This window comes from Asterias amurensis, chromosome 2 (assembly GCF_032118995.1).
Source record: "Asterias amurensis chromosome 2, ASM3211899v1".
Taxonomy (NCBI): Eukaryota; Metazoa; Echinodermata; class Asteroidea; order Forcipulatida; family Asteriidae; genus Asterias; species Asterias amurensis.
Window position 1 is genome coordinate 14891818 of NC_092649.1, and position 26614 is coordinate 14918431.

At 38.8% G+C, this 26614-nt stretch overlaps 1 protein-coding gene across 1 annotated transcript in view; it reads right to left on the reverse strand.

Annotated features, from left to right (window-relative positions):
* LOC139950567 (plasma membrane calcium-transporting ATPase 3-like) overlaps nucleotides 1-26386 on the reverse strand; it is a 116298-nt gene extending 89912 nt beyond the window's left edge. The window contains exon 1 of the mRNA XM_071949318.1: nucleotides 26143-26386. The gene's annotated coding sequence lies outside the window, so the exon portion shown is untranslated. The remainder of the gene's footprint in view (nucleotides 1-26142) is intronic.
* Between the last annotated feature and the right edge of the window lie 228 nt (nucleotides 26387-26614).

The following is a 26614-nucleotide window of genomic DNA, read 5'->3' on the forward strand; positions in this document are numbered from 1 at the left end:
GTCTCGAAATCAAGCATCTGAAAGCACACAACTTCATGTGACAAGAATATTTTTTCTTTCATTGTTATCTCACAACTTCGACGACCAATTAAGCTCAAATTTTCACAGGTTTGTTATTTTATGCATATCTTGAGATACACCAACTGTGAAGACTAGTCTTTGACAATTACCAATAGTGTCCAGTGTCTTTAGACAGAAAAAAATACATAGAGAAATGTAAAGCAGTGTAGATAAGTATGAGCATAGAAACAATGATTAGGCTAATAGAATGCTTTGTAAAGACAACGACAAACAAAACAAGCACTACAAATGTAATAATTACCATTCCGATTCCCAAGACACACAGTCCTAAACTTAAACCTCTCCACAAGTACCCCAAGACTAAATAACAAGGTACTACAACATCTTATTATGATAATTACAGCCAAGATGTGCAGATGATATACCTAGTACTAGTAGTCCAATATGAGGTCTCGTGACAAGCTGAGATGTTTAATAAAGAGCGAGCCAGGGACGGTAACACACCAGGAGCCAGCGTGCAGACACGGCCATTATGTATGCACAGGATGCCTAAAACGACGGCAGGGCAGCTCGCAGGGAGAAACTTGCTAGCAGCAAGGCTCACGTCGTCAGCGCTAATCAATAAAAATCTTTCGCACTGGACAAACACCAATGGCTTCCCAATCAAATACGGGCAGATTTTTTTTATTTTAAGTTCTCTAGCGTCAACGCTGTGTACACTTGCCCTGTACTGGGTCATCGAAGGTGAGCACATAAAATGCCCATCTTAGTTTACTGTAAATATCTCCTATATCTAAGGAAATTTCAAAAATGAAACAAAATCTATGCATGAGGATTGCTGCGAAAAGTGTTTTTAAAATGACATTCTTCATTTCGTTTACAAATTTGTGCAGAAAAGGAAAATATATTTAAAGGGGATCCTGTTTTGAATGTATTAATTCACGCTATGAACAGCTGATGAAATCAGTCAACCTTAAAATTGACAGTTGAATGAAAAGGTGCTTTCATCCTTGACATTTCAGAATATGTACGATGTACAGTACACTAGCAGTGTGTATAAAAAAAGCACCCCCACCCCGATAAAACTCTTACAAACTAATCATTTAATTACAAAAGACCTTTAAATCAATGATGCCATCTTCTTTTGTTTCCATTCCAAGCGAAGTCATCAAATCTAGGTGTGGGTGGTACCATGAAGATGACTAATACAATCAAACCCATTGTTTTTTGTGTCATTTTTGTGGTTTACGATGATTCACAGTACACCAACAAACTTTTGTGACAACCTTACACTGCTGATCTGTGGTGAACGGTATCTCCTGGTATTGTCAGAATCAATTTGGTATTGAACAATCAAGCCATGGTACAATGTTAATGTCATGTAACTTGTGCCATTCAAAACCTCCATCTTGTCATACTATTCTTCAGCTGTATACTGTATTGTAAACTTCCGCTACATGTATTTGGAACCAAGAAAATAAACCTCACCAACACATCTATATAGTTGTTGAGGTGCATTACTTGCAGTCCATTTGATGTCTTTCTTTAATGTCAGAGTTCAGTTCTTGTACCACTGGAAACAAGGCAATCGTCTGGATCCAACCTACACACAACCTCAACCCCGCTACTACAACCCGCACGGTGAATAATTTAGCATTTCCAACACGTGGACATTCGACGTTGCCTTATCGAACTATGACATTTAGGCCGTCCTCTCCGATTTCATTTCAAATAATTTCCCGGAGCTGTACAAACAAACTATTGATATGTAATACTTGGTACATGTGCGAGTAACTCCTCATCAAGCCATCCACAAGCTATGCTCGGAGTATTGTGGATTAAACGTGACGGTTTTTACAAGGTTATTATGGGGGGTACCAGAGACACAAAGGACCTCCTATGTAAACACAATGCACTCTGCACCAGTAGCATCCGATTACATGCTTAATGCCTCATAAAATACAGATTCTGATTCATATTTTGCCGAATAGCGTATGTACAGAGTATTGGATTTCATACGGCTTTGGAAGATCAATGTAAATACCACAAAATAGTACATGTCCAGATGTTACATTGTACACCAGCCATAACGCATTGCATGTTTACAAAAGTAAATGACCTTAATGATATCACAGCACTGTGATAATTGCAAGATACACTTCTTCTCAGTTATTAAAAGTACAATCAAGTAAGTACTGTATGCAAATAAGTCCCTTCAAAACAAAATAATCAGTTGAACAATTTGTGTACACTGTTCTTACATTAGGTAGGTCTATTTCAAATTGAGGACTCTAAAAATGTATGATCAAGGTGTTCTGAGGCTATCTGTAGCCAAACTGAGACTACATACACGTAGCCAAACTGGGGCATCATTCACACTGAGGCTACACACAGCAATGCAGAGGCTACATGTAGCCAAACTGAGACTACATACGTTGTACACGTAGCCAAACTGGGGCTACATATTGCCAAACTGAGGCATCATGTAGAAATATTGAGACAACATACATGTACAGCCAGGCCGAGGCTATACATTGCCAAACTGAGGCTACGTACATACATGTAGCCAAACTGAGGCATCATTCACACTGAGGCTACACACAGCAATGCCGAGGCTACATGTAGCCAAACTGAGACTACATACGTTGTACACGTAGCCAAACTGGGGCTACATATTGCCAAACTGAGGCATCATGTAGAAATATTGAGACAACATATGTACAGCCAGGCCGAGGCTATACATTGCCAAACTGAGGCTACGTACATACATGTAGCCATACTGAGGCATCATTCACACTGAGGCTACACACAGCAATGCCGAGGCTACATGTAGCCAAACTGAGGTCCCCATCATGTAGCCAAACTGTGTAGCCAAACTAAGGCTATAATGTATTTAGCCAAAATTGAGGAGACATAGTCTGGCCTCATTGATCTATAAGCAGAGTGATCACAACCCTACACACAGGTAACCTGACCTGGGATTGCAATATTGATGAAAGTCCTTGGTTTTAACGAGGAGACCATAAGTTCCCTGGGGTCATAGTGACGTAATTAACGCCGTCAGGTGTCAGACGTATCTGGTATCCTATTGCAAGGAACATGTCATTTATTATGTCTCATCCTCAAGGTCATATCCACCATTAATATTGCACACTGACCCGTATGGCTCCCTCATTGATGCTTGCATTTATAATGAGCATCATGTTTTATTCATGTTGAATCTAGATGAGTTTGCAGTAATGTACAATGTACACGGGAAGATTAAAAAACCAAGATGTCCCCGAGACCCAAAGACAACATTCATTAGATTGAATGACAATAAAAACTTTCCCAGTGAATATTCCCTTTGAGGTACCCCTGGATAATTCTCAAACCCACATTTGAACTGAGAAACGATCCATGCATGAATCTTTTCTTAGATTTCTGAGGGTTGGTTCCTATTGGTGAATGCTTCGGCCAGAGATACGGTTAGTAAATTCATTTTACTACTTTTATTTTATTGAATATTTTTGCTTTCAAGCCATTTTATTGCCCGATTTCCGTTTCCTGACTCTTTCCAACATTACTTCTGCTTAGCACTAAATTACTACCATCGCTGATGGACATGATGTTCAGTTACATGGTCTGTCCTTGTTCTTATAACAAAAGACCCTTCGCACGAAATATGTATGCACGTCACACAGGCGCACAAACAGTGGTTTAGCAAAGTGTAGGAACATCACATCTTTTTGAATGGGGATGATGTTGGCGTGACGCAGACGCGATTGTGCATCTCCTGCAGTAGTGCACATCTCTATGGGATTTGCCAACCACCAGTGTCTGTACATGCCAGAATGTAGGTCCGATACTTAACGGTGGCAACAGAGGCAACAAAGGCGATTGCCTCCATGCCCTAGGAAAAAAATGCCTTGATGCCCTTGCCCTTTCAAAAACGAACCATACACCGTGGCCTATGAATGTTTTGTAATTAGCATATCCTGGGAAAGGTCTATATGTATGAAGCACGGATGCTACATTTGCACATTATTATGCTCTCATTAACACATTCCTGTCTGGGATCCATGTACATGTATCAACACCCTTTTGTCTGAACTGTCTCTTTTCACAGCAACTACAGTGATTATAACCTATTTTTGTTCAGTGCACACTTCACAACTGATGACAATGAACTAGATATATACGCCTGATTACACAAAAGCCCCTTTCACACGAGCGCTGCAAACGCGGGTCCCTGGTTAAGGGCGCCAGCCGTCTGTCACGGTCTTTACCGCGTGCGATTTTTTAGCGAGCATTCACACAACCTGCACACACATACATGTAAACATACGTCCCTCGTTTGGGTAGGCCTACTGCATGGACAAAAGTCTACAAGCAAGAGGTTTGAGTTAAAACAAAAACCTTACAGTTAAAAGGAATAAAATAAATCAATTTCATTGAAATCAATTAAGTCACATAAAATGTAGAATATTTTAAAAACATTTGCGATAACGTAACTCTCATCCCGGCAGCCGGCGGAAAGGGGGGTTACGTTTTCGAAGCTAAAAAAAAGAAAAACACAAAATTCCACGATTCAAATAGCTTTTTGGACGTTAAAAATGCTACATTGTTGAATGGAAATGCTTTTTGATATGAAATTATTGATGAGACATACCAAATAATGAATTAAAACATCGAAAAGCTTAGCCAAATGACGTATTCTGCTTCCGGTTGAACGATGTTTTTGCTTCAAGGTTTGGGCTGGTCTAGCATCCGGCCACAAAACCCACCAGCCAAACGGATCGTAGTCCAAACGGATCATAGTTGAGCAGATATACATGTCATGTCATAGAGTTATATATAAGAACTAGAGGGCGCACTGGCCTACATACGCGCTCCGGCATGCGCGTAGGCAGCCGTATTCTGCTTGCGATTGAACGATGTTTTGCTTCAAGGTTTGAGCTTGTCTTGAAATGCAGCGATCCAGCAACGTCGAGTCACTATGTTCGAGTCGAAGAAAAACACAAAATTCCACGATTCAAATAGATTTTTGGATGTTAAAAACGCTACATTGTTGAATGAAAATGTTTTTTAGATATGGAATTATTGATGAGACATAACAAATGGTGAATTAAAACATCTAAAAGCCTTGCCAAATGACCACCCAAATAGCATCCGACCACAAAACCCACCAGCCAAACGGATCGTAGTCCAAACGGATCGGAGTTGAGCAGATATACATGTATGTACATGTCATAGAGTTATATATAAGAACTAGAGGGCGCACTGGCCTATATACGCGCTCCGGCATGCGCGTAGGCGGCCATTTTCTAAGTTGACAAAACTGGCATCTCACAGCGTGTGTTTGTGCGGCCATTTTGTAAGTTGAACAAACAGCATCGCGTAAGCGTTCAGTAGAAAAAAAATCAAACGTGTATATTTCATATTCATCTTGCATTCCCGTGGCGCTGTGCACGAAGCATCACTCGTGCGCCCTCTAGTTCTTATATATAACTCTATGGTATATGTACATGTATATGCATGCTATTTCTTCCTCCATAGTTCTTCACGTGTCAACGCAGCGGTCCCTCGTTACGATCGCAGGCATTCGGTTCAGACGATGGCTCCCCGTGATTATAACATCGATGCGATTTTTTGGAGGAGTTCTCGATCTGTGTTATGAACAACACGGGACCCAGGTAATATCGTAACATATACAGCATTCACACGACGTGGATTTGCGTTTTCATAACATCGATGTTACGAAATCGCATGGGACCCTCGTTTGCAGCGCTCATGTGAATGGGCCTATAGACACAAATAAAAAAAAACATCAGGGGGGGGGGGGGGCGGGGCGGGGGAATTACATGTTCATGATGTAGCTCAGCGCACATCCATTGACCAACATACCCTTGGAAAAGAGTTAGCACATTTTAATCAAGTAAACAAGGGCTGACAGGCATCTACTGGTGAGCAGGGTTTAACAAACTTTTCAGGATATTTCAAATCAAAAGTCTTTTATAATTTTGTCCAGAGGACCTAATACTTGGAAATCAAGTAACATGTAACTCTCTAAAAATGTTGTCGAGTACACAACCAAAAAAGTGGTTGACGAACCTCAACAGAGTTCTACCCATTATGGTAGTTGAATAGTCTATGGAACATGGAATACTTCCTCCTGTGTGTCCATGAATAGACTATGTGCCTCTCCTACATCAACAAAAACTATTGTTTTCAAACAATGGGTTCCCACAAATATTGTTTTTGGGGTAAAGGACAAAAATCGTGTACATGTACTTGGTACTGTCTCAAATAGATGGACCGGTACATGCAGGAATGTTCCAATTTGACGGTTCCAGTGGCTGAACATGGAGTAGTCCATTGGACTGCAGGAATGTTTAAATCAAGGGTGCATTCAAAGGTTAACGAACAAATTTTTTTTTTTTTGACACAATTCACACATCACATGTCTGGAATTCTATCCTTCATGGCCATTTCATTTTTGCAAAAGTGCACTTCCATTGGAAAATCTTAAAGTCTATGGGAATAATTTTGATTGGGAACCAAGGCCACTGTGAACCTGACACAGATAGTGAAAAAAAAAAACGATCGGATAAACGTAATTGTAAAACTGGCAAGTTCACTTCCTTTTTACACTGATGAGCCATATCACTAAACACACATAAAGCATTCCAGGATATGATTTCCTTTTGTAGGCCTATTGTGTATCATACCAATTACATGCTTGAGGCAAGATTGCTTTTTATCAGTAGAAAAATCTCATAAATGACATACAATCCACCAGTCAAACTAGGCCCTATTACCAAAATATCGCCCCACAACAAAGCCATCAGAATACACCCGGAAATATCACATGCAGTAGCCGCCCTAATTGTAGCCTTGATTACAAGGCTGTATTTAATGCGAATCCGAAGAACGATAAAGATGAACACTCACAAGAATCCAAGCACAGCGAGCCAGCCAGAAAGCCAGCGCTTAAGTACATTCGACCATTGCCTGACAGTCCAACTGCACAGTCCACACGGTCGACAAACATGCACACGCGCACGGTTGACAAACACGCACACGCACACAGCCCCATGCACACACTCAGTCCGCACAGACGACAAACACGCATGGACCCATGCACCGAGTCTGTTCGTGTGTGGAATTAGTGTACTGCATGTGCATGGACGCATTCCATATGTACACGTATGTGGACAAACAAGACAACCTTGTAATTGAGGCTACGCTAATTGTGCAGTCTTATCTAAATACACTTTACTATGATGAATACGCATGCCAGTAGTCTGGCACGTGACAACACAATACATAGTTCAGTGGGCGGATACATGCATCTTAAAAGCCATGTCTTAATTAAGGTTAGCTTCCCTGGGTCGACCCCGGTGTACGACGGGGTTTTTTTCCAGGACGATCAGCGTGTGCAGATATTAACCCACGTTCGTCCTAGAAAGAAAAAAAACGCCACACACCGGGGTCGGCCCAGGGAAACTAAACGATTGCACCCTATATAACCCCTGAATCTTCATGCAACTTCTAATAAAAAACATTGATAGGCTGAGTAACAGATCGATTGCTTATTTTTTTTTTAAACACGACTGAAGGTGTCAAAGCCGAAGTGAAAAGTTACCAAAATATCCTCCAATCGTACCGTAACTCATGTCCATGTATGCTTGTTATTAATACGTACTCCAGTCAGCCTGTCGTTTTTTACCAAGAGCAACTAGAGGTGAAGATGGTTTGACCTTCACACTCTATCTAACCAATCAATCAAACTGACACGCAATGTCTTACCAATGCCTAATTCACAAATAGAGTCTCTTCCTACGTGTATACCACAGTGTGTGCATCTCACCGTTGGTTTAAAGGTGGAAAGGGATCAACAGGCATCATATTTTACTCTTGAAAAAAGGGGAGGATAATTTTATTGAAAACAAGGGCTGACCAACTGAAAAGATTTTGTAGGCTATTATTTAGTAAGAATTTTGCTGATTCATGTTCATGTCGGTATTCCTGTTATTACAGTGTTTTTTTTTAATTTACTCTCGTATTCACAAATTCCTACATGTATTTCCTAATTCAGAGTCTCTTTATGTATGTGTCTATCACACTTTGTGCCTCTCACTGCAGGTTTAAAGGTTGATAGGGATCAACAAGCATTGAATATTGGCATTGCTGTCTTGTAGTTAATGCGTCTCATGCATAGTGTACACACAGCGCATTATGTCTACGTACAAGATTTAGTGCTTTATAATTAACACTCTACTTCTTGCAACTGCAAATTATCAAACAAGATTGATGCCAATGAAGTTCATTGCAGTTTACATAATATAAACATTAAATGTAGATTACAGTACATCCTACATGTACATCACATGACAGTGCACATACAATCGTTTACATTACTGCAATTCCCTGTTTTCTTACCTTCAAATATTAGACAAATTTCATCAGCAAGTTTCTATTAGTGTTCACAAAGTAAATCCAAGCCACGCTATCATCATCAGGGGCTACTACTATACAATCCACTCTAATCACACTCCAGGGAGATATCAACACCTAAGCACTCATTGGAATCCAAGCTCCCTTTATACAATGTAATATCCAACCACTGATAACACACTAGCTATATCACCGCAATGGTTAAACATTGACGCACACAAGTATGCACTTCCTATCTGCATGTTGCTGCGCTGGTGTATCTGTATGAGGACGTGTCCACATTACGTACGTCAGGGACCCCGATGATGTCACGGTCACAATTTGACTTTCCTCCTACACAACGGACGTCACCACACAATAGACCGGGATCTGACCTGATCCAACAATATCATAAGGGGTTCATTCATAATAACAGTCACTCATGTACAATAATACACTCAATAACAAATTGGCTGGATCCAGGGGCCAAAAAGCAAACACTCTGTATAAATGCAAAAAGTGGGGGCTGGCTTTGCATATTACCTAGTTTTTTATAGGATTGTGTCGTGTTCATGTTTAAAAATAAACTTGCTTGAGTGCTTGTTTTTCTACATCAGATCTAGGGGTATGCGGTTGTCAGAATAACAAGGGGGAGCCTAGAGTTGTTTTGATAGAAAATTTTGAACTTGATGACAACAATTCTTAGCTTTTTTTCTCCCATAAACTGATACTGCAAAAAAAACTTTTTCAATACAAAAACATTTTCCAACCACCTGCAGGAGGGCAATGAACTTCAAAATTTATCAAAAAAGCTGAAGTGAACAAAAACAGCCTCCATGGCAAGGGAAAATAAATTCCGGAAAGTAAATTCAATGAATAATACATGTAGAACAACAGGGCTGATACTTCACAGAGACAGAGGCAACAAAGGCTATTGCCTTCATGCCCCCTGGTTATTGCCTTGTTGCCCTTGAAATCTTCCAGTAGAAATTTACAATGTCTTCATAGGGTGGCCTTTACCAAGGAGAAAATGCCTTGGTGCCCATTGTCCTTTCAAAAACGAAGCATTCAGGCCTGCAACAACATATTTTACACTTTAAGAAGTGCCTTTAGTACAGTCCTTCAATGTAAACTGATTGCAAACCTGTCAGCTAAATGGAAGGACGAGTAAAGATGAAATCAAATTACCTGTCCTTTTTCAAAGAAACAGTGAGGCCTACTCAATGTGTTCCTTCAAGAGTGAAGATGTGTACTGACTTCAATTTGTTCAACATCCTCACGTGGTATAGTGGCCAAGGAAACATCTTCTCTGCAGACATCTCTCTCCAAGACATTTACAAGAAAACAACTTTCAGTTGTTTAAACTTTTCAGGGTTTACACCTAGGCTGTTTTTGCCCAAATTAAGAAGTCGACTTGTCCCGACCTTTTGCAAACAAAGAAGTCGACTTGCCCTAATCTAGCAAATTAAGAAGTCGACTTGCTCTGACCTATTGCAAACTAAGAAGTTGACTCGTTGTGGCAACATTGTTCATAACATCGAGATGAAACTGTGTGTAACTATATCACCACCTCTTGTCCAAGTGTCATAACTTTCACAAATACTCAGGTTTAGTAAAGCCCGGTTCATACTTCCTGTGAATGCGAAGCGAATTTGAAGTGAATTCGACGTCACAACTCTCCTTTCGCAGCGATATTGCAAGTGAGTTGAGCAAATCTCAACAGCTGTGAATTATTTGTTGCTAATTTGTGACATTAACATTCACTTCCCATTTGCATTCGCAGGAAGTATGAACTGGGCTAAAAAGGTAGGGTCATAGATTGGCAACTTTTTGTAAAAATAAATTACCCAAAAAATTTACTTGGTGAGGAAAAGCACTGTGAGGCAGTTGATACATGTAGGATAACATTTTCAGAAAAGATTTTCTTCGAAGGAATATCGTCTGGAAATGTTTTCTCCCCAAATCATTTTACTTTGAGAAACGATCCATGTGAATAATTTCTCAGATTTCTGAAGGTTAGTGCCTATTGGAAATTGCTATGACCAGAGACATCCTCTTGATGAATACTTCATGAAAATTAATTACCATAAAAACTTACTAGGTACAGAACACTGGAAAGCTGTTGGTACATGTAATTATAAAAAAAATTGTTAGAAACGGCGCCCTTTAAAGTTATGATTAAGAGAAAGAGCAAATTATGCACCAAATAATTTGAATCTGAGAAAGGCTTCAGTCATGAAGCCATTCTCACTCAAATCTCATGCATTTGAAAGCGCACAATTCTATGTTAGAATTTTTTTAACTAATTATTTTTTTGCATATCATGTACTGTAAGATGTTTTTTTTTTTTATGCATGTGAGGATACTGGTCCTTGACAAACCAAAAGCATGCCCTGCCTTTAAATCACAGAGTTGACACATCCACTATAAATGTAAAAAATTGGCACTCTTCACACAAAGCCAACCCGAAATATAAATGATTCATTTATTTAATGATTAATCTAACTCAGTAACGCTTCACAGTAGAGGAAGAGTCCAGGAGGTTGTCTCATTATCAGCCCGAGTGTCTTGTTTTATTCAAGACTTCCTTTATGTTCTGGGTCATCTTTTACAGTAGTCTTTCCATCCTTTAAGCCTGAGTGCACATAAATACTTTAATGGCTGAGGAAAGCATTTCTAACCAAGTGCGTTCAGATTATGAGCCACCAGTGACAGCCTCATGGTTGCTTCATGGTTTACAGATATTTTACAAGCGATCCGTTCAAACATACTGAGCACAGAGTTCTGCAGTAACCCTTTCAGAAGGTTATAATGCAGTGGAAGTCCTTTACGTTGTACACATGAATTGTTCCGCTTACAGACAAAACACCTGTATCAGTGTTTGTATTAAGGTTCCTGAACCTGACATTGGCACGGTCTAGTGGTGTCCATTGATGTTTCCATGATTTAAGGAAATGGTTTAAAATTGTTCAACAATGCCTTGAAAATACTGCACCAGGATTCTCCCTTATAAATGTAATATGCATGGATTGAGACAGATTCCATCCCCCCCCCCACCCCTTTTAAAGCAAAACATTTGTTTAAATCAAGGTCACAAATTCCGAGGCCTCACCGTAGTTTTGAAAAATCTTGTAGAGAGCCTAGAGTACTGTACTACACATGTGTATAAGTCATAACTTGATGATGTCAATAACCCATCCAACAGAAAATAATTGCTCACAATCACTGGTAGCCAACGCAAGTTAAACAAGTTATCTGATACGCCAGCATCGCTAATTAGACATTAAATTTTTCCCCAGAGACATTTGCATCAAATAATAACAAGTTCACAACAAAATGGTACACATCACGCTTCTTTGCATTTGACATGCATTGTATGGCTTTACACCTCACTGCCCAACCTCACTCCATGCTGGTTCCCTTCATCACTGGTTCCCGCTCCCAATTGTCTCCTCACAAAATCCTCCACAGTACCCCCTTGCATTTGACATTCATGTAAAACGACTGGTTTCACCTCACTGTTCAACTTCACTGAATGATAATCCCTCCACACTCCCTACAGGTTCCCTTCATCACTGGTTCCCGTTTTCATATCACAATTTCCTCCAAAGTGAAGACACTCTAGCAGCAAGTAAAACGTCTGGCTTCACCTCACTAATAAACCTCACTGAAACCCTCCACACTGGTTCCCTCTATCACTGGTTCCCGCTCCATTGATTTCTCTCCTCACAATTTCCTCCACGGTACCCCCGTTGTGAGAACACTCTAGCAGCAAGTATACACTCCACGGTGCATCGGACTATCTCTCCCAGGGTAGCTCTTTACTGAGACTAGCCTCAACCAGCTGCCCAATAACCTTTCACATTTCATATTCAGGATGAAATTACTTCCACCATAGTACTTACATGTATAGCACGCCGGCTGCCATATGCCTAACAACTTGGCATTTTTATTCGGCTTTAATTTCAGCTATTTTAATCTTAGACTCCTGTGCACTGTGTTCACCTCAAGTGCAGTTATGCAGAAAGGAATGCTTGCTTCAATTCTGTTGATTATAAATGAACTTTTTAGTCCATAACCATGATGTGAAAATTATGCAATCATGCGCGCTACTATGTAATGTACTGCATGTGTTCTGTACAACATTTTACTACATTAAATACTCACATACAGTAAGTACACGTACATGTACGTTTGTAGCATAGAGATGGTGCATTAAGAGAACAGTGTTAAATCTTCATTTTTTCCAAACTGGTTGCTGGGTACTTCTAAACAAATTCGCCAGCCCGCAAAAAAAACCTGCATGATTGATATTAAGACATGGGAGAGTGCTACAAAACCAAATCTGTTACAATTCATACCGTGTGTTTCCTTGAAGCAGTGTAGAAACAGATGATTCAAATTGTGAAAATGGTTTGCACTGACACTACATACATAAGGGAACCAATGTGTGGTGAAGAGGTTTTCAACTCGTGGTTAAATCCCAACGAGGCCTGGTTCTTGATAATTTTACCGAGACAAAGTCGAGGAAAATTATAAAGAACCAGGCTTTGGCGGGTTTAAACCACTAGTTGAGAACCGATTCAACACACTTTGATTCCCATTCAAAAATACCTTTTCGGTCAAAAACATCATCACTTTTTGGTCAAAAAGTAAAATAAATGCAAAAATTATAACTGTTACATGTAAATGATTTCTTTCAACACATGGTAAAGCCCTCCGCCGCCCTCGGGTAAACAACTCCTTGTAAGGGAATGTTGTGCGCGTCGCGCGTATCGCGTGATGTGGCACAACTGTTTCAGCTGTTGCTCTCGACCAATAGGAATGGAGAAACTGTCTTATAAGAACAGGTACAAAGTCGCGTGTCACGCCCATGAATTAACACTTTCTACCGGTCATAAACAAAGGTTTATACACACCCACGTGACACGTGACACGCTCTCCACCAGTAGGAATAGTGAAACTGTCTGAGGTATTTATGAATGTACAATTACATGTGATATGTTGTGAGCACAGTGAGATAATAGATATAATTTAACATTGTGTTTAGCACACAGATGCCCCATTCGGTTTCAAACAAGATGAAATTCAGATGACCTAGTCACACCTAAATTGCTAACCCTGGAAAAGCCATTCCCCAGGAAATGACTACCCCTGCTTCGAAGTAGGATTAAACTCTGCAGGGTTAGCACTACAATTGGAAAGCTTGTACCTGTACTGAAGTAAGAAATTTGTGTGCATATTTACAAGGGGGTGGGAGGAAGGAAGGATGGGGGAGTGAGCGGTAGCTTTTACTCTGAAATGGCAGAGCCTCATTGATTAAAATGCACAGCGTGTCCAACCATGGAGGAAGATGGTCCCACTCATCTGAGAATTGTAATCAAAACAGTGGGATGGGGATGGGATGGGATGGGGGTTGGGAGTTGGCTAGCAACCCGTACATGTACTTGGGATTGTACTGCCATTGATTAAAACACACACAGCCTGTTCAAGTCTGAAATTTGTGATCATAATCTTGAGCATGGCTTAAAGCGCCTCAGGACTTATTATGCATGGTCTACCCGTTCGACCCTATGGGGGGAAATGGGTGAGATTTAACTTGGTTTGATCTGTTCTAACTCTGATTGCGAACTTCATAATATTTAGCATGAAGACAAGCAAAGTGCATGGCTTTTTTCAGAGCCACCACTCCTTCCAAAGAGATTTTACTCATGGTTGTACCCGCAAGTTTACTATTCATATTTATATTTAAATAGTTACCCTTACATAATGTGCATTGAATCACAGACAGTGTTGACTGATTGATTGTCTATGAATGATTTCTTTACGACATCAAGTGTCAAACTAATGTTATCAAAATCAACCTCCTAACAAAAATAACTTTCATCTTAAGTTTTGATGTTTCAAAAGTAAACCAGGGTCGAGTTGTTAGAATAATTGAATAGTATTGTAGATCTAAACAGATATTTTGAAAATAGGTGTCGCATTTTAAGTTAGTATATTACATAGTGTATGTAGGTTTACAGACTGCAAGATTTATGTTAAAGGGAAGGTACACGTACACGTTTGGTAATTACTCAAAACAAATATTAACTTAAAAATTGACTTGGTAACGAGCACTGGAGGGCTGTTGATCATATTGTGGGAAACGACTCCCTCTGAAGTAATGTAGTTTTTTAGAAAGAGGTCATTTCTCACTAAAATAATAAAGACTTCTAGCTAGAAGTCTTTTATTTCTATCTGAAAGCACACAAATTCGTCCAACAAGGGTGTTTTTTCTTACATCATTTTCTAGCAACTTCGATGACCGATTGAGCCAAATTTTTCACAGGCTTGTTATTTTCTGCACATGATGGGATACACCAAGTGAGAAGACTGGTCTTTGACAATCACCAAGCGTGTACCTTCCCTTTAAAAGAAACTAGAAAGAATTCACACTTACTGAAATTTGACCCCCACCCAATGTGATGGACTCTGGATGATCAATTTAAAGTCTATGCTAAAACTGAGGTCGGTTTCTTGATACATCATAGAGAAAGGATGGTTACTATATTAAATCACTGCCAATTACAGGGGATAACTTTAAATTTCTTGTTTACCGCACTTCATTTTCAGACCACACCCAAAAATGAGTAAATTATCACACGAGGGCGCCTTGAGCCGCTGTTCACAACTTCAATAATGTAAGGATTAGTGCAGGATGACATACTATGTATGAGAGCACCTGGCAGGATACAGCGCTAAACAGTATTGAGTCTTTCACTGCCAAGTACTTCATAGCTTCTGATCACGAACGCCACTCAAATCAGAGCAGGATTACATGTATACAGGGTTGAAATATAAGGCCAAATCAATTCAATAGGGTCCTGCCCTTTTGGGGAAAAAAGAAAAGAAGATTTTTTCTTTTTTTTTTAAATTGGATGCCTGACACACGAATTAAGACAACCAGACTGGCTTTCTTTCAAAGTTTTTTTTTTTTTTTTTTTTTAGGAAGCAGGCGGGGACGCTACACATGTTTAGTTTCTTATTTGGCCTAATGCCCTGTGGATGAGAATGGACCAAGCAGGAGGGCAGGGGGTATGTGTTAATGGACCATCAAAGACAAGACAACTTTAAAGCCAGGAGCAGCCTCGTTTATCTCCCGCTAAGTGCTCGCATCAACTTGCCCCGTAATTAAAACAGGGTCAGTACGCAATTATACGTGGCTAAACAGCACTTTGTTTTTACAGGTTTGAACTAAAAGGGCAAACAGGTAGGAATATGAATCCTTAATGACCTCAGAGACTTGATCAATCCTAATTGAATCTATTATACGAACTTGGGGGATGCTTACACTTGACCAAGTGTAACTTTACTTTTTAAGTTGCTCACTTAAGTTGTGTCCGTCTGTTCAATGCAGTGGTTTTATGTGCAGCCTCCAAATTGAGGAGTTCTCCAAAGTCGTAAAATAGCATTCAGAAGTGAGAACAATCGAAAACATCATTCCCTGTTTAAATGTGATGCGATGTCTTACAAAACAATGTTATTGAGGAAATTTTAACTTATATTGGCCTAAATTCTACAATAAAAAAAATAAACAAAGTCTACAGTTATGGCAGGAACTGCAGTGCTTGGTTTTAGCAGGAGCATCACACAATTTTGGATTAAACAATAAGTGTCCCCTAATGTCTCTTTATTCAACTTGTTTGTCAGATAGTTTATACTATTTTAAATACATGTAAGAGAATTTTCCTCAGATCAAGGGTTGCAATTCAATGCTTACAAAGAGTTTGAAAATTGAATTCAAACTATTTTCACATAAACCCCTGGGGTTATTGATCCCAAGGAACTTTTGAAAAAAAAACTAGAGAAATGCAATAATCAAAGAGCATGGTTTATTAACTGCATTCTTTCACCAAGTAGATATTGAACAGTCAGAAATTTCATTTATTCTTCTTGCTTTGTAGCCCGAATTGAACATGATTGATGAAAACTGATGAAAACTGATGAAACGGGCATGCAAAAACAAGCACGGTGTGATATACAAATTGTTTGTGACACATGAATGTACATCCATAACTTGAAGGAAAATGCCCTGAAATGAGCACAAAATGAGGGTATACCTCAAACATGATTAAAGTTCACACTATTGCGTTGATTCCATCTACTGGGAATGAAATGTTATGTGACAGTCTTCAGGGTGTGCCTAGTTTCGTCCCAAGACACTCCAGAGACAAACAGAAAATCATAGAAATATCAATGGAGGCTTCTGCAGGTCATCTACCCTCCAATCTGCTGCCTCCAACAGAACAGTACACCAGAGATGTTATTGTAAACATGAGGGAAAATAACTTGGGGCTTGATGAAAGTAGTGCAAAGAAATTAAATTTCTGATCATGATGACCATAAAGGGAGATACATTGTTTTTTGTCCAGGTTGTTTATTTAGATTTTATTATTTTGAGATTATGCTGAGATCTTCTGATGTACAGAGGGGAATAGACCTTTTTGTTTGTGTAATGGTGTATTTAAACTTACAGGCAGTGGACTCTATTGGTAACTACTCAAAATAATCACTCAAAATAATTATTTTTAGCATAAATAAAACCTTACTTGGTTACGAGTAATGGCGAGCTGTTGATATTATATAACATTGTGAGAAACGGCTCTCTCTTAAGTAAAGAAGTAATTTTCCACGAATTTGATTTCGAGACCTCAAAATTAGATTTTGAGGTCTCGAAATCAAGCATCTGAAAGCACACAACTTCATGTGACCAGGCAATTTTTTCTTTCATTATTATCTCGGAACTTTGACAACCAATTGAGCTCAAATTTTCACAGACTTGTTAGTTTATGCACTGTTGAGATACACCAAGAAAGAAGATTGGTCTTTGACAATAGTGTCCTGTGTCTTTAACCCCTTTGAAAAATAAAAAACATTATTATGGTCTCAGATAAAAAATTATCGCTTTATTTTTTTTCTTGTGATGGTCACAAACAATTCATTGTCGGTAGTGCTCCAAACTGCACTATCATCTCACCTGAGATTACATCATCTGAATGACATACTCGCACAGCACACAACACATTTTGATGAAGTTAAGCTGCCCGTTGAATAAATGATTCAACAAACCCCACACTCAACGACTCCTCTAATAAAATCAAATTTATCAACTACTTACTTTCACATCCTTTTGGGGGAAATAAACGAACAAACTATAATATCTACCTACTTTAGAATCCATCAGCATGCACAATGTAATGACAAATTTTAATTTCAGCATGTTGGCGTCATAACCTTGTGTGAAATTGAATTAGATTGAATTCATAGAGAGGACAGCTGCTTGGCAAGGTTCCTCCCCATTGGTGCTAGTTTCAAGTGAGCTGTCAAGTGCCTTATGCACAGCCACTCTGGGGATTATTATTCTGTAGAATTAATGCATGGTTGCCAACTCTGAGTATCAAAACTTACTGATAGTTATTTATAAATAATTATTTTATACTAAAGGGTTCTTTGGGTTTCTAAATCACATCCCAGAAGAATGATTCTGACAAAGTGAATCTGAAAGAAAAAATACTTTGTCCAAGAAAGGTTTTACAACATTTCCTGTTTAAAGGGAGTGTTGAAATCTCTTCTTTTTTTTTTTTCTTTTTTTTTTTTGTATGCAAGTCGCCAAACACAAGGCTTTGAAGGCCACTTCAAGGTTAAGGCTAAATTATTTTTTTCCAGGGGCCGTTGCCACCTACTCCTACACCTAACCCTTTTACAGTCCACACGGACGTAGGCTTGGGTATTATCAATCCGAAGAATGGCCGGTAGAGCAGAAAGCAGTACCTCCCCAATTTTACGTAGCAAGTGTCACGCACGACCGGGATTCGAACCCACACACTCCGCCAATCAAACACCAGAGCTTGAATCCGATGCTCTTAACCGCTCGGCCATGACACACTAAAATGTGAAAAATGTAAGCAGGCCTGCTACTGTACAAGCTTTGTTATCTGACTTTTAAATGTAATGAAATCAAGAGATTTCACACATAAAAAGGCTTGAAATGTGAACTTATTAACATAAGAGACACTGATGAAAACAAAAACAGTAGGAAAAGAAAAATGAGAAAACCCACTTAGGCTGCACAAGCCCAGAAATACACAGAGGCCATGGCTTTTGTGGTGCTTGGTTTTGGCCTTGGTGCCCCAACCATTAATTTTGTTTTGCCATCACTGGTTTTGATCTTGAATCTGTGTAGCACTTTGCAACCTCCCGGAAAAGGTCTTTGAATGTCAGATTATTATTATTATTTAGTCTACCCTATATACATGTACACCTGAACTCACTACCACTTATTTACATGAATGTTACATTACACGATACAAGTGCGCATGATATCTACCGACCAAACTGACCCGTACATAGTGACCTTACTTTTTAATTAAGTTTTCTACTGATCCTCAACACACGCCAAGGGTCCGTGTCTGCATGAACTAACTTCAACCTTGCATTCATCTCATCCAAGTAAAAGTGAAAAATGTGCAAGTTCCTCCATGCTTGGACAAATTCAGAAAGTCTGGATGGTCTCCTTTCAACAGAAAAATATTCTTGTAAGTCATACAATTATGCACGGAGGCCGACCGGCCGACAAAACACTTCCATATTTTTTACCCTCATTAATTTTTTAATTCACCAAGTGCCAGTGGCTAGACAAACAAGCTTCATTTTGCTACTCATGTGGATAACACGTTACAGCGTAAGTTAATTATACCTCAGAATAAAACCTCTACTCCAGTTCAAATAGACTACATAAACAAATATGTTCCTACTTGAATGTACACAATTTTATAGTGAGCTTTGAACTAAATTGAGTAATCAGATTTTAAGGTTGAAAACTTTCAAGTCCGGAATTAAGTTTACATTCTGAATAATAAATTTACCAAAAATAAGTAGAGATCTTGGTTTGTATTCTTACTATTAGTGTGCACTTTTAAAACAGTTGTGATTGGCAAAATAATTTAACGGGGAAGCGAATGCAAATGTACTGTACGAGTGCTGAAATGGTGTAATTAAATTGGTAAGGCTTCATACACTTCAGCCATCCAAAATAAATTTTCATTTGATTTGATTCACAACTTTTGCTGAGCCAGCTTGACTGGTAGTGTACGTATTTCAGACTATTTATTGAACAAGACACAAAATTTTGCACAAATTGAGATATTTGAATCTCTAAATTACAATTGATTGGAAAATAATATGTGTGGCCCGCTAACTAAAACATATATAAGGATTCAAACAGGCCTCATGTCATTGGTCACACAAAGTTGGTGTTGCGATTAAAAAATGTGCCCATTAAATACCATGTTGTGGGTTCGATTCCTACCTAAGTAGCCTGTGATATTGTTTTCCTTCAGTGCATGCTCATAACAATGTACTGGTGTTTGGGTAAAACAAAAATGTCAAATAAATTGAGTATAAAGTATTTAATAAGTATTCAATACTTCAGTATAAAATTGACATTGAATACAGTGTCCATTTGGAGGTTAAAAGATGTACATGTTGTATTTAAAGACACTGGACACTATTGGTAATTGTCAAAGACCAGTCCTCTCGTTGTATCTCAACAATATGCATAAGATAACAAACCTGTGAAAGTTTGACCTCAATTGGTCATCAAAGTTGTGAGATAATACTGAAAGAAAAAACACCCCTTGTCACATAAAATTGTGGGCTTTCAGATGGTTGATTTTGAGACCTCACTTTCTAAATCTGAGGTCTCAAAATCAAATCCGTGGAAAATTAATTCTTTCTCGAAAACTACGTCACTACAGTGGGAGCCGTTTCTCACAATCTTTTATACTATCAACCTCTCCCCATTGCTTGTTACCAAGTAAGTTTTTATGCTAATAATTATTTTGAGGAATTACCAATAGTGTCCACTACCATTAAATATCTTCAACTTTAGCATTTGGAAAATAGAACAAAGAACAGTGAATGCATTCCATAGGTAAAAGTTAATTGTTGTACAGGCTATCATGACCTTAGCTACATGTATCTTTCATCCACAGATGACCATGGCCTACACACAAAGCAAGACCATGCATTCATCATCATCCCCTACTGCCTACGAGAGAGTTTCCTCATTTGACTTCCTTTCCTATTAAACCCAACTAAAAAGGGATGCCAGATACTTGTAAAGGAGCGTTAATTTATCTGGCAACTGGCATTTACAAAGCGGCCATCAGAAACATCTCTATACATGAATAATGAAGCTTTCATTGATTTCTTCTCAACCCTTGGCCTTCATACATGTACGCTACTCCCATTCCTTTCCCGCCCTCCCTTTAATCATAATTCATACCATACACAGTCCCCTTCTGTTCCTGTCATTATGATTTATGTTATTAGCACAGCTGAGTTTGTCTCCAATCCCAGAATGTCACCTAATGGATGCAAGTTCAACTGCGAAGTCATAATTTAATAAAAATTTAACCATGGATACCAAAATTTGGCTGACAATTATTTGAGATGGTTGACAATTTGTTCATTCTTTTTAATCAAAAGTCTTAGTTTGAATTATACAAAGGTCTATTTTGACCCAAAATAGTCTTGGTAAAAAGTTAAAATGAAATAGTAGTTACTATTTTAAAGAAGCAAGAGGGGGCGTGGAAGCATGTCCTCATCCCTACTCATTGGGTAAAGAAATGATATTGAACAAGTAAACAAGTGGTGTCGTTGTGTCAAGAACACAATTGCATTCTCGTTTTAAAAATTTGCTTGGATCATCCTTCATTAAAATCTTTCAAACCCAGAATTCAATCCAAACAATTGGTCATTTTAGAGAATATCAAAAGACTTTATTTTTAACCCAAACACCTGTTGTCAGTAATATTTTGACTTGGGTGTTTGAAATTCTTTCACTCTAAAAAAAAACTTGCGCTCAATCGGTTTGTCGCATTGGCATTACAAGTAAATTTCAGCTGGATGGTGCGCCATACACACAAATTTCAGAATCAGAGGGCATAATTATGCCAATTGGGCCGAACAAAATAATATGTGTTTCCAATTACACAAACAACAAATTTAGGGTTGGTACACATGTAGGGACATGCTCCAAAATTTAGGGTAGGAACGAATGTTAAAAAGTAGTTTTGCCCTTGCACGTTAATTTCTCGGAAATGCTTCCAATCCGACACAAGTAACAAATGGGAGATGAAAACAATCATTCAATGAAGTTTATTGTTTCTACTTTAGGGTTACTCTTATTTATTCACAGATAAAATTGTCTAATAAATTTAGTAATTATCCTTTAAAAGCACCAGTTAGATGCATAGATCTACATGTACTTCCCTAAAAAGAGCACTTTCGAAAACATTTATTTATACTCAGTAAATTCTACGCTGTTCATTACATGAGCTAAACAAATATCTGAAGTACTGTTTACTTCATCTGACAACAACAACTACCAGGGCCAAGCGTAACAATGTGACGCCTACTAACATACATAATATATGATTCTGAAAACTACATGATAAGAAACTCCTTTTTGAACTCATACTTCACACCTCCCTGCACAATCTGCGATTGAAATACCCAGTCCCTGGACTAGTGAATGGATTATTTACTGACACACATATCAAGGTCGCAATGCAATTTTCTGCCCACAAACATAAAAACCTTTGTACTCCTTTTTTATAACTGTTTTTCCTTTAAAAAAAAAAATAATCAACTTGTTCCCATGACAAAACAAGCATGACAAGTTGTGATATTGATGCAGAGTCCATTTTGTTTCTTTTGTGGTCCGGGTTGGGAAAAATGAAATTTAACAATGTTAAGTCTCACAACATGTTCTGTATGCAGTTACGTATCTGGCTGTCATTAATGTTCATCTTGAGGATTTATTAGAAATTATTAGAAAAACTAGTTAGGCCTTTTTGGAGTCACTCTTCTGGACAGGCAATTATAAATCAAAAGTTGATCTTTGAGCTTGTCATTAGTTTTCCGCCCACATGGTACATGTATCACCTATCAAGAAATAAACTTTGTCATAGTTTTTGTTACACTGTCCATCATACATTAACAACCCACGCCATCATTATTCCTTTTCTTAATTACATGTTGCAAGATTGTTAATTAAGGCTATTTTCACAATCATAGAGTGTTCCCTTATCTTAAACTACCCACACAAAAATGGATGGTCATTTAAAATACTTGAACAGGTACTCAAATGAAACCCCCAAGAAGTGTAAGATGATACTGCAAAACAAACAGCTAGTTCTCAATAAGCCTTTGTTTGGGTAAATTTGTGTGTATACACCCAAACCAAACAGTACAAATTGATGCACAAAAGTAAAAATCAATGAATATCCTTATTTATTTTCACATTACTTGTCGGTGTTCAACAAGCTCTGATTTCCAAGTAATCTATAAATATTAGTCACACACATGTAACCCCCCCCCCCCCCCCCCCAGATGGTACCCACATTCTTCGATGTTAGACATTTCTTGTCCCTCTCTGTAATGCCAACATCTGTGTTCATAATCTTACAATAAATGAGTTTGATCTACACCGCTCTATACTTTTCTCTTCGCATCGCTGCTGATCTAGCTTTCATGTGGACCTGTCATTTAAGTACTAGGGTTCTCCCACTTCACAGGCCACATGTAGTATATAGGGCCAACATGCATGAATTGCGAGCGAATGCACACAAATTGCTGCCGATACATACACAAAAATTTAATACAGACAGTTAAAATAGCACGAAGAGATTAGATCATCCCTGGGAACGAGGTTGTGGGCTTACCCGCACAAACGTATCCAAAAACAACAGGTTATTTTAAACAGCTCCAGCTGGTCATAATCAACTGTTTAAACACCCCCAGGTGACGCACGCTCCACCAATAGGAAAAGCGAAACTATTTTTGATTTTTTTTTTTTTCTTTGTTGAGTATTGAAGTACATCACACTCTAAACAGGCCTATTGTTTGCATTTATACCATCGGTCCATTTGGTTGGTAAGTTGTTTGCAACAGCTAATACTATTTTCTCAAATAAAAACAGTTTACATGTTGAACTGTGTAGAACGCTTCTTTCTCACTTACATTCTGGTCTTGTATAATAAATTCTGGTGCGGTAAACAATTTGAGCTACAAGCCCTGCAGTCTTGTGGAATGAATTTGATCTTAAATTCGAGCCCCGGTTGTCCAGATTTTAAACAAGAGTTTTAGTATCCCACAGAGCAAATCGAGAAGTGGTGTACATCATGTAGCACAGTCAGTTTTTATGTGACAATCATCCGGACTAGTGTTAAGGCTGGTTTATAGTCGGTCACGTTATGGTTGCGCGATGGTCTTGACGCGCGATCATAAAAACCACAGCTTATAATAGGCCTCAGCGTTTTTTAGGACTGCCTCAAGATTTCCATCGTGCGACCGTTTATACTACCGGCAAAGGTGAGCTCTGGTTAATAATTCGTACATAATATGTACTGAGCTTACACAATATCCTACAATACATTACTGTATAATGTACAACAAGTCACTGTGTACAGTATGGGACAAAATGATAGCCCTTGAATCTCCCTCGAACTCCCCCGTTCCTCGCTCGCACTCGCTCGCTCCACGCACGCAAAACTCGAGTGTGGTAAACGAGTTGCTTCGAGTGATTTGCGAGTACTCGTTCCTCGTATGGGTACTTCCTCGAAATCATCACTGTAGTAGGCCTATAAATACAAGGGTCAAATGACTTTGCATCTTAATGAAAGGATGTTGCTTGTAAAGTTAGAGCAATGTTGGTCATGTTGGTACGGAAGTTGGTCATTTTGGTAAGAGAAAAATACTATTATTACTCAACTGTTGTTGTGTCAGGAAATGAGTCAGTCATGTCTGCATTGGTAAAACTAGTCCGCTAGTGTAGGCCCAAGTAACTTTGTGTGAGGATTTTTTCGATGAGTGAGGAGATAACAACATTTAAACAACAATAATTAAATTTAATTTTGTCACTTTTTGTCACTTTATATGCAAGTAATTCAACTTCATGTTGAGTTACAAAAACTAAAATTACATTCATGACGTCATGTCATATTATATAACACCCACGCAGATCCTTGCCATTTGATTGGAGGATTGTCCGTCACGTGATAGCAAATAAAAGTACCATTGCACGCTGAGTCACTCACCGTGCTTTTTCGTTCCATCCGAAAAGTACCATTGCACGCTGGCACGCTGCCAGCGTGCAATAGTACTTTTCGGATGGAACGAAAAAGCTGAGTAAAAACATCACTGCGTGCGCGTGTCTTTGGTAACGCAGCAGTGTTACTGCAAGGCATATTAGTAAAATTACTAGCATTCGGCTTCTACAATTAAAAATTGTAGGCCTACGCTTTGTTTGTTTTGAAAGTTGTATCTTTCAATCAAAATGACAAAGATCTACTTGGATGTTATATAAAACAAATAATGAATGTTTTTCATTCGTGCAATGGTGCGAATATGTTCATTCGTTGAAAGCTGGAATGTTCCATTCAACTCGGCTCCGCCTCATTGAATAGAACATTCCATCTTTCAACTCATGAACATATTCGTACCATTGCACTCATAAACATTCATTATAATGTGTATACTATTTTTTATTATTAACAGTTAGGGGCCGCCTACACAGTCTTTAACAACACAACAGTCAACATAACACTACTACAGTCAGTGAACACTCAACAATCAACAATGTTTTTAAATATTAAGGAAGATACTACTACTACTAGTTACTACTTCCTAGTACTAGGCCTATTTAATAGTATACAAATATTGACTGCTTCGAGTGCTATGGTTAAAACTATGACTCCCGAGGTGATCCCCGGAGCGTTCTATTTTCCCGAGGCGAAGCCGAGGGAAAATAGAACGCTACGGGGATCACTGAGGGAGTCATAGTTTTTAACCATTGCACGAGTAAAAGCAGTCAATATTTGTTTTATAACACCCCAAACATTTCTAAATACTGTACTATTATTATTAAGTTACAGACCTGAATGCTACAATCCACGGACGATGCGAATACAGGTTGCAAACACTTTTACTTACTGTGTTGCATGTAGTGTCGTGCAATCCGAAATGGTTACAGACTATTAATTTATGATCCTCGTACACGCAACGGACGTCTGGGTACTGCACGCCGTGTGCTAGTCTGTCGGACTAGCGCACGGCGCCATGTGCTAGTCTTCGGACTAGCGCATGGCAAACCGACGGCCGTCGTGTAGCAAAACGAAGACATGTCATGTGACGCGCTCTAAACCAATGAGCAGGCAGAATCTTTGCAAGGGGTGTTATAATTACTCCTAGAACTACTTAGGTTTCGTCCGGCTATCGTATCCCGTAACGTTAACGAGAGACGATAGCCGGACGAAACCAAAATAGTTCTAGGACTAGTAGGAGTAATTAATAATACTAATTACTAAATTAGCAAATAAATTATATTGTTCTTTGTTGACGTCACTCTTTTTCTGATTTATCAACAAATCAAAGGGAGTAGATTTGTAAACAAGTAAACAACCAACCATGGATTGGTTAGTGTTTGGTATTTTATCGCCGAAGTAGTGTGCACACTGTACACACATGAAAGAAAGGCGTGTGACTATAAACTGCTGTGGTTTAGTGTTGTTCCAATTGCCAGTGTGTAGTGTATTGCATTCAATCAATGGCAATGCTAAAAATGAACGACAGGGCAAAAAAAGTAACTCAGCTCACCTTAGAAAACTGTGATTTCACCTAATATTCTACCTCAAAACACCTCCAGTGGGTCAAAGCTCCCCCTCCCGCATGCATGGAATACTGTCATCCAGAACTGGCATCCACAGAAGCAAAATATCAGAGGTATTTGACGAGAAATATGTGGGTTTTGGCTGAAGCTAGCTCCGCTAAGCGAAGGAACCGGTGCAACGGCTGTTTATCGTGTGTACATCCATAACAAAGCAGAATATACGGCCGCTACACAAAGATACATGCAACAAGGGAGGTTGGGAGTCCGACGAAATCCGCCCCATATAACATACCACGTGATCTTAGCCAAAAGGCGATAGAAGGAGAGCGGTGATTGGTCTAACGTTACCTAATGGTATATCGCCTGGCAACATTGACGTCATAGCGGCAAGGCCCTTTTTCTCAACTAATTGATGATAAACTTATTTGATTTGGTGATCAAATGAAAAATTTGTGGTTC